The sequence below is a fragment of the Rattus norvegicus genome, chromosome 7, assembly GCF_021556685.1.
Source record: "Rattus norvegicus strain SHRSP/BbbUtx chromosome 7, alternate assembly SHRSP_T2T, whole genome shotgun sequence".
Classification (NCBI taxonomy): Eukaryota; Metazoa; Chordata; class Mammalia; order Rodentia; family Muridae; genus Rattus; species Rattus norvegicus.
Window position 1 is genome coordinate 79,765,922 of NC_141540.1, and position 10,855 is coordinate 79,776,776.

The following is a 10,855-nucleotide window of genomic DNA, read 5'->3' on the forward strand; positions in this document are numbered from 1 at the left end:
CATTTAAAATATGGCTGAACTTCCATGTATTGATTTATTTAAGGCAAAAAAACATCTGTGTACACATCTTATTCTTGGTTTAGTACTTAGAAAACTTAAAACTTAAAGACATTCATTTTAAGTGTGTTGAAGAAACCTCGAATGTGGTTTAATTAGAAAGAAAACAGGTAGGTGTGTGTGTTTTTTGAAGTCACTCTAACTCAAAAAGGGGCCAGTAACTTAGAAAGAAGTGACATTAACTTTTATAAGACTTTCATAGCATGAGAGCACTGGTTGATCTTCCAGAGGACCCAGGCTGGTTCCCCAGAATCCACATGGTACAACCATCTCAGGGGAAATTTGTGCATATCCCTGATCCCAGGGATATGCATGGTGCACAGATACATGCAGACAAAATAGCCTATGCAACAAATAAATAGACAAACAAAACTAAAAGATATTACACAGCATTTTTAATTAAAGAAGTTTGACTTAAAATAATATGGTCATTGGATTTACATTTGCAGCAATAAAGTTTGCATGAACAGTGTGCAATTGCTCTCAGAAGCAGCCAGGATGTGGTGAAGCAGTCTCAACAGAATTACACAGAATATAATGAAGTCTCAGCACCCAGAGCACCCACGGAGACCCATAACGATCACACTACTCATGGCTCTGAAGAAATCTTACCTAAACTTTCCAAGTAAAACCAGACTAAAACCAGTTTGGAATTTCCAGCCATCATCAAAGTCAGTTTTCTGCTGCCTTAGTTCAGCTGGTGGGTGTGTCCACTAGCTGCCTCCTGAAAGCTCTGCGTTGCCAAGGCAACAGTTGGTGGACACACCCACCAGGAAATGAAAGATGTAATTTGTAATAACCGCACGGAGCCCTGCTGCTTCCTTTCTGCTTGGAAAGCATAATCTTTAATAACTCGCGGCCCACAGTCGAAGTCAAAGACTTGTGATTCCAGATGGCAAAGGCCTTAGCAGCAGCCCCTGTGATCTTTCATGTGCAAAGGACTCCAACTGCTATCAACTTTCAACAGCGATGTGTCCATAAAAAGACCGAGGAAAGGTCTAAAGGCTAATTGAAATGACGAGGGACTGAGGGCCCAGAGCTGGCTGGCAGTGGGACACAACACAGTGAAGTTCACAAGAGTCATTGCTGCGGGAGCGAGGCCAGCTGGGGGCATCTGAGAAGGCATTGAGATGTGTGCTGGTAAACACTCGGTGAGAACGGAAAGAGATCGCTGAGACCAGTGAAGTTTGGAGCCAAATCTGAGGTTTTCATTTTCCATCCCCAGAAGAAAAATAGATTGGAAAATGCTTCAAAGAAAAAATTTCTAATTTTCTACCACAAAAGAGGTAATGGTGAATCTACTTAAAGTTTTAATTAAAATGTCCTTTTAAAGGTTTTCCAAGTAAATTATTTTGCAACATACACTATTGATATGCACATGACTTATGCATCCCCTACTAATTTTTTAATTACACTGAGTTTAAAAAACTATGTGAAGATTCTATTAAACCCCATGCACCATATATAATGTAAGTATATTATTATATAATTATATATAATGTGTTTATTTAAATTTTGTTGTTGTTGTTGTTTTAGATAAAGCCTATCCACATGGACTTGGCTGGCCTTGAACCTGTGGAAATCCTCCTGTCTTTGCCTCTTCAGTGTTAGAATCACGGGTTAATATGTTTCTGACTCACAAAATTTTTAAGTCTGAGTAGACTCCACACTCTAGCTAGGCATCAACAGCCCCCAGTGGTTTCTGCCCTTCAAGATGCCTACATGAAAACAACCGTGGTCTGTCAAACAAAGCTGATCACTGGCAAACCCTGGCTGGCACTTGACATCTCTTCCTCACTCCCACAGTTCAGACTGGCTCTCTGGGAAACAACAACATGCTGTTTCTAAAGCTGCCCCCTTGGTAGGCTCTGGGCAAATAGAAAGTGAAGAAAAACAAACGAGCTGGCAGGCCTGTGTTTCCTCTACAGTGACAGTCATCACTACCTGGTCATTGGCCCTCAGACTCCGAGTTACAAATGCTGGCTGGCTGAAGCCTTTTCTGTTCTGTCTGGACAGAAATCATAGATAGACAGAGGCAGTGCTGACAGTTCCAGCAGCTCACAAAGCTTGCCTTCCAGATCCATTAGTTCTAGCTCCAAGCCCTGGGAATAGAGACTTTGCAAACCTTCAAAGCCAGGGGTTTATGCTGTGGGTGCTCAAGGCTCGGCCTACACTCACTCAGTGGCTGAGTTACAGCTCTGAGTCTGGGACAAAGACTCTTTTTTTTTTTTTTTGCATATAATTTTTTTTATTTTATTTTTTTTATTATTAACTTGAGTATTTCTTATATACATTTCGACTGTTATTCCCTTTCCCAGTTTCCGGGCAAACATCCCCCTCCCCCTCCCCTTTCTTATCGGTGTTCCCCTCCCCACCCTCCTCCCATTGTCCCCCTCCCCCCAACAGTCTAGTTCACTGGGAGTTCAGTCTTAGCAGGACCCAGGGCTTCCCCTTCCACTGGTGCTCTTACTAGGATATTCATTGCTACCTATGAGGTCAGAGTCCAGGGTCAGTGCATGTATAGTCTTTAGGTAGTGGCTTAGTCCCTGGAAGCTCTGGTTGCTTGGCATTGTTGTACATATGGGGTCTCGAGCCCCTTCAAGCTCTTCCAGTTCTTTCTCTGATTCCTTCAACGGGGGTCCTATTCTCAGTTCAGTGGTTTGCTGCTGGTATTCGCCTCTGTATTTGCTGTATTCTGGCTGTGTCTCTCAGGAGCGATCTACATCCGGCTCCTGTCTGCCTGCACTTCTTTGCTTCATCCATCTTGTCTAATTGGATGGCTGTATATGCATGGGCCACATGTGGGGCAGACTCTGAATGGGTGTTCCTTCAGTCTCTGTTTTAATCTTTGCCTCTCTATTCCCTGCCAAGGGTATTCTTGTTCCCCTTTTAAAGAAGGAGTGAACCATTCACATTTTGATCATCTGTCTTGAGTTTCATTTGTTCTAGGCATTTAGGGTAATTCAAGCATTTGGGCTAATAGCCACTTATCAGTGAGTGCATACCATGTATGTCTTTCTGTGTTTGGGTTAGCTCACTCAGGATGATATTTTCCAGTTCCAGCCATTTGCCTACGAATTTCATAAAGTCATTGTTTTTGATAGCTGAGTAATATTCCATTGTGTAGATGTACCACATTTTCTGTATCCATTCCTCTGTTGAAGGGCATCTGGGTTCTTTCCAGCTTCTGGCTATTATAAATAAGGCTGCAATGAACATAGTGGAGCACGTGTCTTTTTTATATGTTGGGGCATCTTTTGGGTATATGCCCAAGAGAGGTATAGCTGGATCCTCAGGCAGTTCAATGTCCAATTTTCTGAGGATCCTCCAGACTGATTTCCAGAATGGTTGTACCAGTTTGCAATCCCACCAACAATGGAGGAGTGTTCCTCTTTCTCCACATCCTCGCCAGCATCTGTTGTCCCCTGAGTTTTTGATCTTAGCCATTCTCACTGGTGTGAGGTGAAATCTCAGGGTTGTTTTGATTTGCATTTCCCTTATGACTAAAGATGTTGAACATTTCTTTAGGTGTTTCTCCGCCATTCGGCATTCCTCAGCTGTGAATTCTTTGTTTAGCTCTGAGCCTCATTTTTTAATAGGGTTATTTGTTTCCCTGTGGTCTAACTTCTTGAGTTCTTTGTATATTTTGGATATAAGGCCTCTATCTGTTGTAGGATTGGTAAAGATCTTTTCCCAATCTGTTGGTTGCCGTTTTGTCCTAACCACAGTGTCCTTTGCCTTACAGAAGCTTTGCAGTTTTATGAGATCCCATTTGTCGATTCTTGATCTTAGAGCATAAGCCATTGGTGTTTTGTTCAGGAAAGTTTTTCCAGTGCCCATGTGTTCCAGATGCTTCCCTAGTTTTTCTTCTATTAGTTTGAGTGTGTCTGCTTTGATGTGGAGGTGGGACCAAGACTCTTAACCTTCTCTTGAGTATTCCAGCCCTGAGCTGGAACTGTGGGGGCTCTCACACTCTAGTGCTATGGTTCTCAACCTGGGGGAGTCACATATCAGATATTTATGTTATGACTCAAAACTGGTAAAAATTACAATTATGAAGTAGCAAAGAAATAATTTTTTGGTTGGAGGTCATCACAACATGAGGAACTGTATGAAAGGGTCACGGCTAGGTTGGGAAGATTGAAGACCACTGCCTACTGGCCCTCTGCTCCCTCCCTCTTGCTACTTACATACTAGGGCTGACAAGTCATGGGTTTTGTCCCTTCTTCCTGCAGTCATCTCAGCCCTCTTCACAAATAGGCAAAGAAGAATGTATAGGGCCTAATGGTAAAAGTTTTGGCAAGATGTGGGGGCGGGCAGGCGTTAGTGCGTGGGACAGAAGCCTCCCAGACTAACTCTACTACTGCCAGAAGAAAGGAATGGCACACTTGTGCTTGGATAATAGATCCACCAGTCACAGCCTGCGTTTCATTAGTCACATGGTTTATGCTAGAGTAGCCCTTCTTTGTCCCAGACACTGTTGAGGACTGCTATTATAAATTCTAAAGCAGTCAAGAGTAGGGTCTCCCATTGCAGGCTGGGCCACTGCGAGGTCATGACTGAGATGAAGTTTTCTATCCCCAACGTAAGCTAAAGCTTGTAGCCAGAGAAATCTTCCTGAAGCAGAAATTTGTGTTTTAGCAAGAGCTATAGCTTCAGTGATCCTTGCAGCTGGAGTAAAGATTCCACCCATGAAATTATTGAGGCAGCAGGGGGCCATGATGACAGGCCAGTCAGTTGCCAACAGAGGCTTCGTGGGCAACATCTCCCTACTCACGGAGCCAGTAACACCAGATCCAAGAGAAAGGTCTGATGTGTTAATCCAAGTCCAGTCGCCAGGGTCTCCAACAGCTTACCTTACTTATTTGAAGGAAAAGAAAACATTAATTGTTTATAATATAGACCTATTATTAATAATATCACTTGAAACAGGGTCTCATGTAACCCAGACTTACCTCGAATTTGTTATGTAGTTGAGGCTGATTGAATTTCTGTTCCTCCGTCCACCTTCTCCCCAGTGCTGAGGTGACCACCGTGCTGTTTATGCTGTGCTGAGGACTGAATCTACTGATTCATACACACAAGACAAACACTACACCAGGTGCTATGTCCTCATTCTCTTGGACTTACTGGTAAAAGTAGAATTCTTTTTTTTTCTCAAAAATAATTATTAGTTCTTAGGATTAGGATTTCATAGAATGTTTTTATCATATTTGTTTTGATCCAACTCCTCCCAACTTTGTGCCTTTTTTCCTTAAACACTCACTGTCTTAGGGTTTCCATTGCTGTGAAAAGACACTGTGACCAAGGCAACTCTTATGAGGACAAAATTTAATTGGGGCTGGTTTACAGGTCCAGAGGTTCAGTCTACTATCATCAAGGCATGAAGAATGGCAGCATCCAGGCAGACACGGTGCTGGAGAGGAAGCCGAGAGTTCTACCAATTGTTCTGAAGGCAAACAGAAGAAAGACGGGCTTCCAGGCAGCCAGGAGGAGGGTCTCAAAGCCCACCCCCACAGTGACACACTTCCTCCAACAAGGCCACACCTTCTAATAGTGCCACTCCCTGGGCCAAGCATATTCAAATTACCACACTCATTAAGTCAAATTTATGCTGCCTATACGTTCTTATATTGTATGGTCTTCCCCTGGAGCAAGGTTGCCTTACCAGGAACAACAACACTCTCAAAGAAAGACTGACTCCCTCTCCAGCAGCTATCAGTTTCCAATAGTTCCTTGGCTAAGGGTGGGACTTCTTGCCCATCTCTCCTCTCCGTGCTGGAGTTTGGCTTGAGGTTGCACAGATCCCATACATGCCATCACAACCACTGTGAGTTCATTCATGAAGCTGCCCTGTGGTGTTCAGAAGACACTGGCTCCTTGTAGTCATCTACGGCTCCTGTCTCTTACACTCTGTGTTCTGTGTTCTCTGTCTCTGTGTCTCTCTGTGTCTCTCTCTCTGTGTCTCTCTGTGTCTCTGTGTCTCTCTCTGTGTGTCTCTGTGTGTCTCTCTGTCTCTCTGTCTCTCTCTCTCCCTCTCTCTGTCTCTCTCTCTCTCTCTCTCTCTGTGTGTGTGTGTGTGTGTGTGTGTGTGTTGTGCAAGGATTCCTGAACATCCCATCCTTGGGAGAAAGGATGTTATATTCTATTTAGAGCTTAACAACTTACAGTCTTTTCTTCTTAACCAGATATGGTCTCACAGTTATGTTAATCACCAACTGCTGTGAATAGAACCTTCTCTAATGAAGGTCATAGATGCATTGATCTATGAGAGTAACCACAAGTCATTAGGAGTCAGGACTATGTCCGTTAGCAGGATAATGGTGATAGGTTCTCCCCTAGAGCCCTAGGACATGTAGTAACAGATTCTGGGCCTGATGGTGGTGTCAGGTATGGGTTTCATTTGGAGTGGGATGTTATCAAACAGAAAGTGATGTTGGTGTTACTGTTTCACCCATGGTCACGTCTTGCAATGCCTGTGGCTATCATAGCTTGCAAAGTTCACAGCTAGGTCAGAGTGATGATTACGTGTCTCCTCCAGCAGTGTGTGTACAGATTCCTGTGCATCCGTGTTCACTGCTTCCCTATTCACAACAGCTAGGAAAGGGGAACAGTCTAGATGTCCATCAACTGACAATGATAACAGTCATGTGTTGGATTAAATGTCACCATTTCGTTGTTGTTTTGAAAGTTTCTTGTGATGTAACTTTACTGTTGCACAGATCCCATACATGCCATCACAACCACTGTGAGTTCATTCATGAAGCTGCCCTGTGGTGTTCGGAAGACACTGGCTCCTTGTAGTCATCTACGGCTCCTGTCTCTTACACTCTGTGTAGCCCAGGCTGGCCTTCAACTTGCAGAGAGCGCTGCCTGCGTCTACCTTTCCAGTGCTTTCTTGTACTTGCACTGCACCCAATTAAAGATCTATTTATCTGTTACATGTAAGTGCACTGTAACTGTTTAGACACACCAAAGATGCTAATTACAGATGTTAATGAGCCACCATGTGGCTGCTGGGATTTGAACTCAGGACCTCTGGAAGAGCAGTCAGTGCTCTTAACCGCTGAGCCATCTCTCCAGCCCCCACATTAACATTCTTAACACTATTTTACTCGACACCAATTTCCTAGCCTAATACCCCGCAGAGAGAGATAGGCCCCTCCTCCCTCCTCATGCGTAGGCCTTTCAGACATCGTGCTTCAAAGCTTTTGTGTTTTTGTTGTAGTTGAGGCGGAACATGGGCTTCAGGCATGCTAGGCAATTGCTCTTTCTACGCATACACCTGGCTCCCCAAAGGTGTTTTGCATGGGACAAGAGAGCTCCTGGGTTTTTAAGTCCAGATAGAGCACTTCTGATCTTCACAAGGACAAAGTGAGGAGAAAACGGAATTTGGGTACGCAAGAGATAAGAAAACATAAAGAATAGCAGTTACAAAGAATAAACAGAAGTTTAAGTACCTTGGTATAAAAGCCTCTGTGGACAAACAAAACCCCCCAAAAATCAAAGAGCTAAATTGTACTTGTAAATAACAGTGCTGTGTGAACAACCCTCTGGGAGTGATACATTAGGTTTACTATGGCTACATATATGTAAGTTTAGCAAGCTTCTATTATGTGCTTGATTTGACGTTGCTATTAAATGAAGGCATAGAGTACATATTCACATATATTTTTGTATATGTATATCCAGATGTGTGTGGATATAATCAGCTTAATGACATTCAGTATTTTACTGTCATCTTAGAATTTTCAGTATTCACTAGATAAAAATTTCCATTTTCCTTCGCCCCTCACTTTTCAGTAACTGCATATTTCTTTCTGGAACATGGCACACAAAGTTTTGTTTATTCATTCTGCATGTGAACATGAATATATGAAATATCTAACTGACACAGTTGATCATTCCTCCTGCTGCAGCTTGGTTTTAAACGACTTTGACAAGTGACCTATGTTTCTGGATAGAAAGCTTAGAAATATTTGGCACGTCTCACCTATACTGAATTCTAAGTTAAACATTTCAAGATGCCTTTGGTCAGCCAAGCCTGACTCTTGGTATGCAGACATGAACAAATCACTAAGAAAAATAATTAAAATCCTTACTTTGGATAAGCAGACTAGAAACCAGAATATCTGTTGAACATATTAACAGTGACTCACAGTCACATGAGTTAAATATACTGAAGAATTAAGTGTTTAGCTCATAGTTCTGGATGTGCTGGGATCTAAAATTATTATAATTTAAAAAAAATGAGTTGAATTAGCTATACTGGACCTGATTTCTAACCTGGAGGCCAAGAATTCACTAATAATGTACCCTGCTAGGCTCAGACATGACAGGAGCCTCCCTGTCTCCCTCCCTCAGGCTGCTTTTGTTCCAAGTCTCTGTCAGACAGGAGGACAGAAATATTTTTGAGGCAGCCCAGGGTGTGACTTGCTTACTTCTAGTGAACTGTCTAACAATCTCAGAACAGAAGGAGTTCTAGTGACTAAACTGCAAAAGAAGAGAAACCTTTCGGGAGTTCCCTGGGAGTTCCACCATGTGTGGATTCCCTCCATCAGCCAGAAAGGATGACAGCTGGCCGTGGGTACATCGTCATACTTGTCCTTGATCATCACAGAGCCAGAAGGCTGTGACTTTAGGGTTTTCTAGACTACTATGTATACAGGAATTTTAATCCAGCAATGGGGCTGTTCAGGCAAGGGATCACACCCTAAGACCTTCTAAGTCTGTGTGATCTGACTGGAATGCAGACATGGCGCACACCTTTAATCCCTCTGGCTGGAATACACACACGCCCTTAGTACACACCTTTAATCCCTAACAATGTAGATAAAGTTAGTTTGTAGAAGGAAGCAGCCATGTTTGAAAGTGACATTTACATAAGTGACAAATCAGAGAAAGATCTGACAGAATGAGTCAGAGATAGGATACGCCCAAGTCACATGCGGAGAGAAAAGAAGCTGCTTGAGAGCAGCACAGAGATGGAGGAGAGAGTTGAATGAGTTCAGTCAGTACAGTTCCTGCAGAGCAGTTGAGTTCATTAGAGAGTTCTGCTCAGTTTGGGCAGTTCAGTTGAGGTCAGCAGAGGCAGCTGAAACCAGAGAATAGGAAGGAGGCAGAAGGTTACAACAAATTACCAGAGTTAGTTTGAGACCAAACAGAGCAATTCAGTGAGCAGCTGAGAGAAGCCAGATTGAACCAGTCAGCTTGGAGAGGAGTTTGAGCCAGAACAACTGGGTTAAACCAGCCAGCCAGAGTTCAGAAAGAGCTAGAAAAAGTGAGCTTATTCAGCAGTAAGCCTCCAAGACAACAATTGTATCTGGTGAACGGAAGAGACTTTTATACGTATGAACAAACCCATCCCTCTGGAAAGGAGTTGATATACATATTCACCTTAAAACATAAATGTTCCCAGGATGTGGTCTCAGATAAATGGCAATTAAGTTATGGAATTTTACTCAGAGGTAACTGCTTCATATGATCATTGATTGACCTCAATTATGCCAAATAAAAGAAACCAGATACAATTGTATATACAAAGAATGCATGGCCTAGAATGAGGTGGGTGATGGTTAGGGTGAAAAGATTGAGTTGGCATGTCTAGCATCCTTCTGTCAAATGTCCAGGTAGATGTTGTCTATTCAAGCTATCCAACTTCTATCCAAAGTTCTGACAAAAGCAACAGTTAGGTTATCACATCTGTGTCTTCAAGCAAAGCTTTTGTTGCCAACTCAGCCTCCATCCCACCATTCCTTTGTTGAAGATCCCTGGTCTATTATTATTATTAGTTCTATTTTTGTGGAGTGGGGAAATGGTCTTGTCTTAGTTAACTTAAGGTTTCCATTGCTGTGGAAGAGAAACCATGACCAAGGTAACTCTTATAAAGGACAACATTTAACTGGGGCTGGCTTACAGGTTCACAGGTTTAGTTCATTATCATCATGGCAGGAAGCATGGCAGCCTACAAGCAGACATGGTGTTGGAGAAGGCGCTGAGAGTTCTGGCATCTTCACTGGAAAGCAACTAGGAGAAACTGCCTTTTCCACACTGGGCAGAACTTGAGCATAGGACCTCAAAGCTCATGCCTACAGTGACACACCTATTCCAACAAAGACACACCTCCTAATAGTGTCACTCCCTTTGGACCAAGCATTCAAACACATGAGTCTATGGGGGCTAAACCTTTTCAAACCACCACAGGTCCTACAAGTTGGTTCTTGATTTGCCTTAGTTTATTGTGGTTGTACAATTGGTTGGATGTGTGAGCAGCTTCTGGCCACTGAGAGGAAGGAGGATAAGTAGTCTCTGGGAAGGAGGTAACCAGAATTATTCATCTTCCTCTAGAGCAGTGGTTCTCAGCCTTCCTAATTCTATGACCCTTTAATAGAGTTTTTCATGTTGTGGCGACCTCCAAACATAAAGTTATTTTTGGTGCTACTTCATAGCTGTAATTTGCTACTGTTACGAATCATAATGTAAACGTCTGTGTTTTCTGATGTTCTTAGGAGACTCCTGTGAAAGGGGTTTGAACCCTAAAGATATTACAACCCATCGGTTGAGAGCTGCTGCTCCAGCTGTTTGTACTCATCAGAGACATCTGGGCCAAATGTAACCAAGGGAAGATGACAGTGTGAAGACCAACCTGGGACCTGAGAATGACAGAGCGAGAGGAAACAAAAGCCCCAGATCCTGGGAGATGTGTTTTGAGTCACTGAATTACTTACCCAACTCTAGATTTACCCTCCTTCTGAATTACCTTTTAAGAGAAAATAAATTGCATTATGGGTTGTATTAA

The 10,855-nt window shown here is 42.9% G+C and overlaps 1 long non-coding RNA gene across 1 annotated transcript; it reads left to right on the plus strand.

Annotated features, from left to right (window-relative positions):
- Positions 1 to 873: 873 nt before the first annotated feature.
- On the plus strand, positions 874 to 10,855 carry LOC134479899 (uncharacterized). Its single transcript, XR_015625500.1, has 2 exons — positions 874 to 1,343; positions 10,566 to 10,855. It is a non-coding gene; the product is annotated as an uncharacterized LOC134479899 (long non-coding RNA).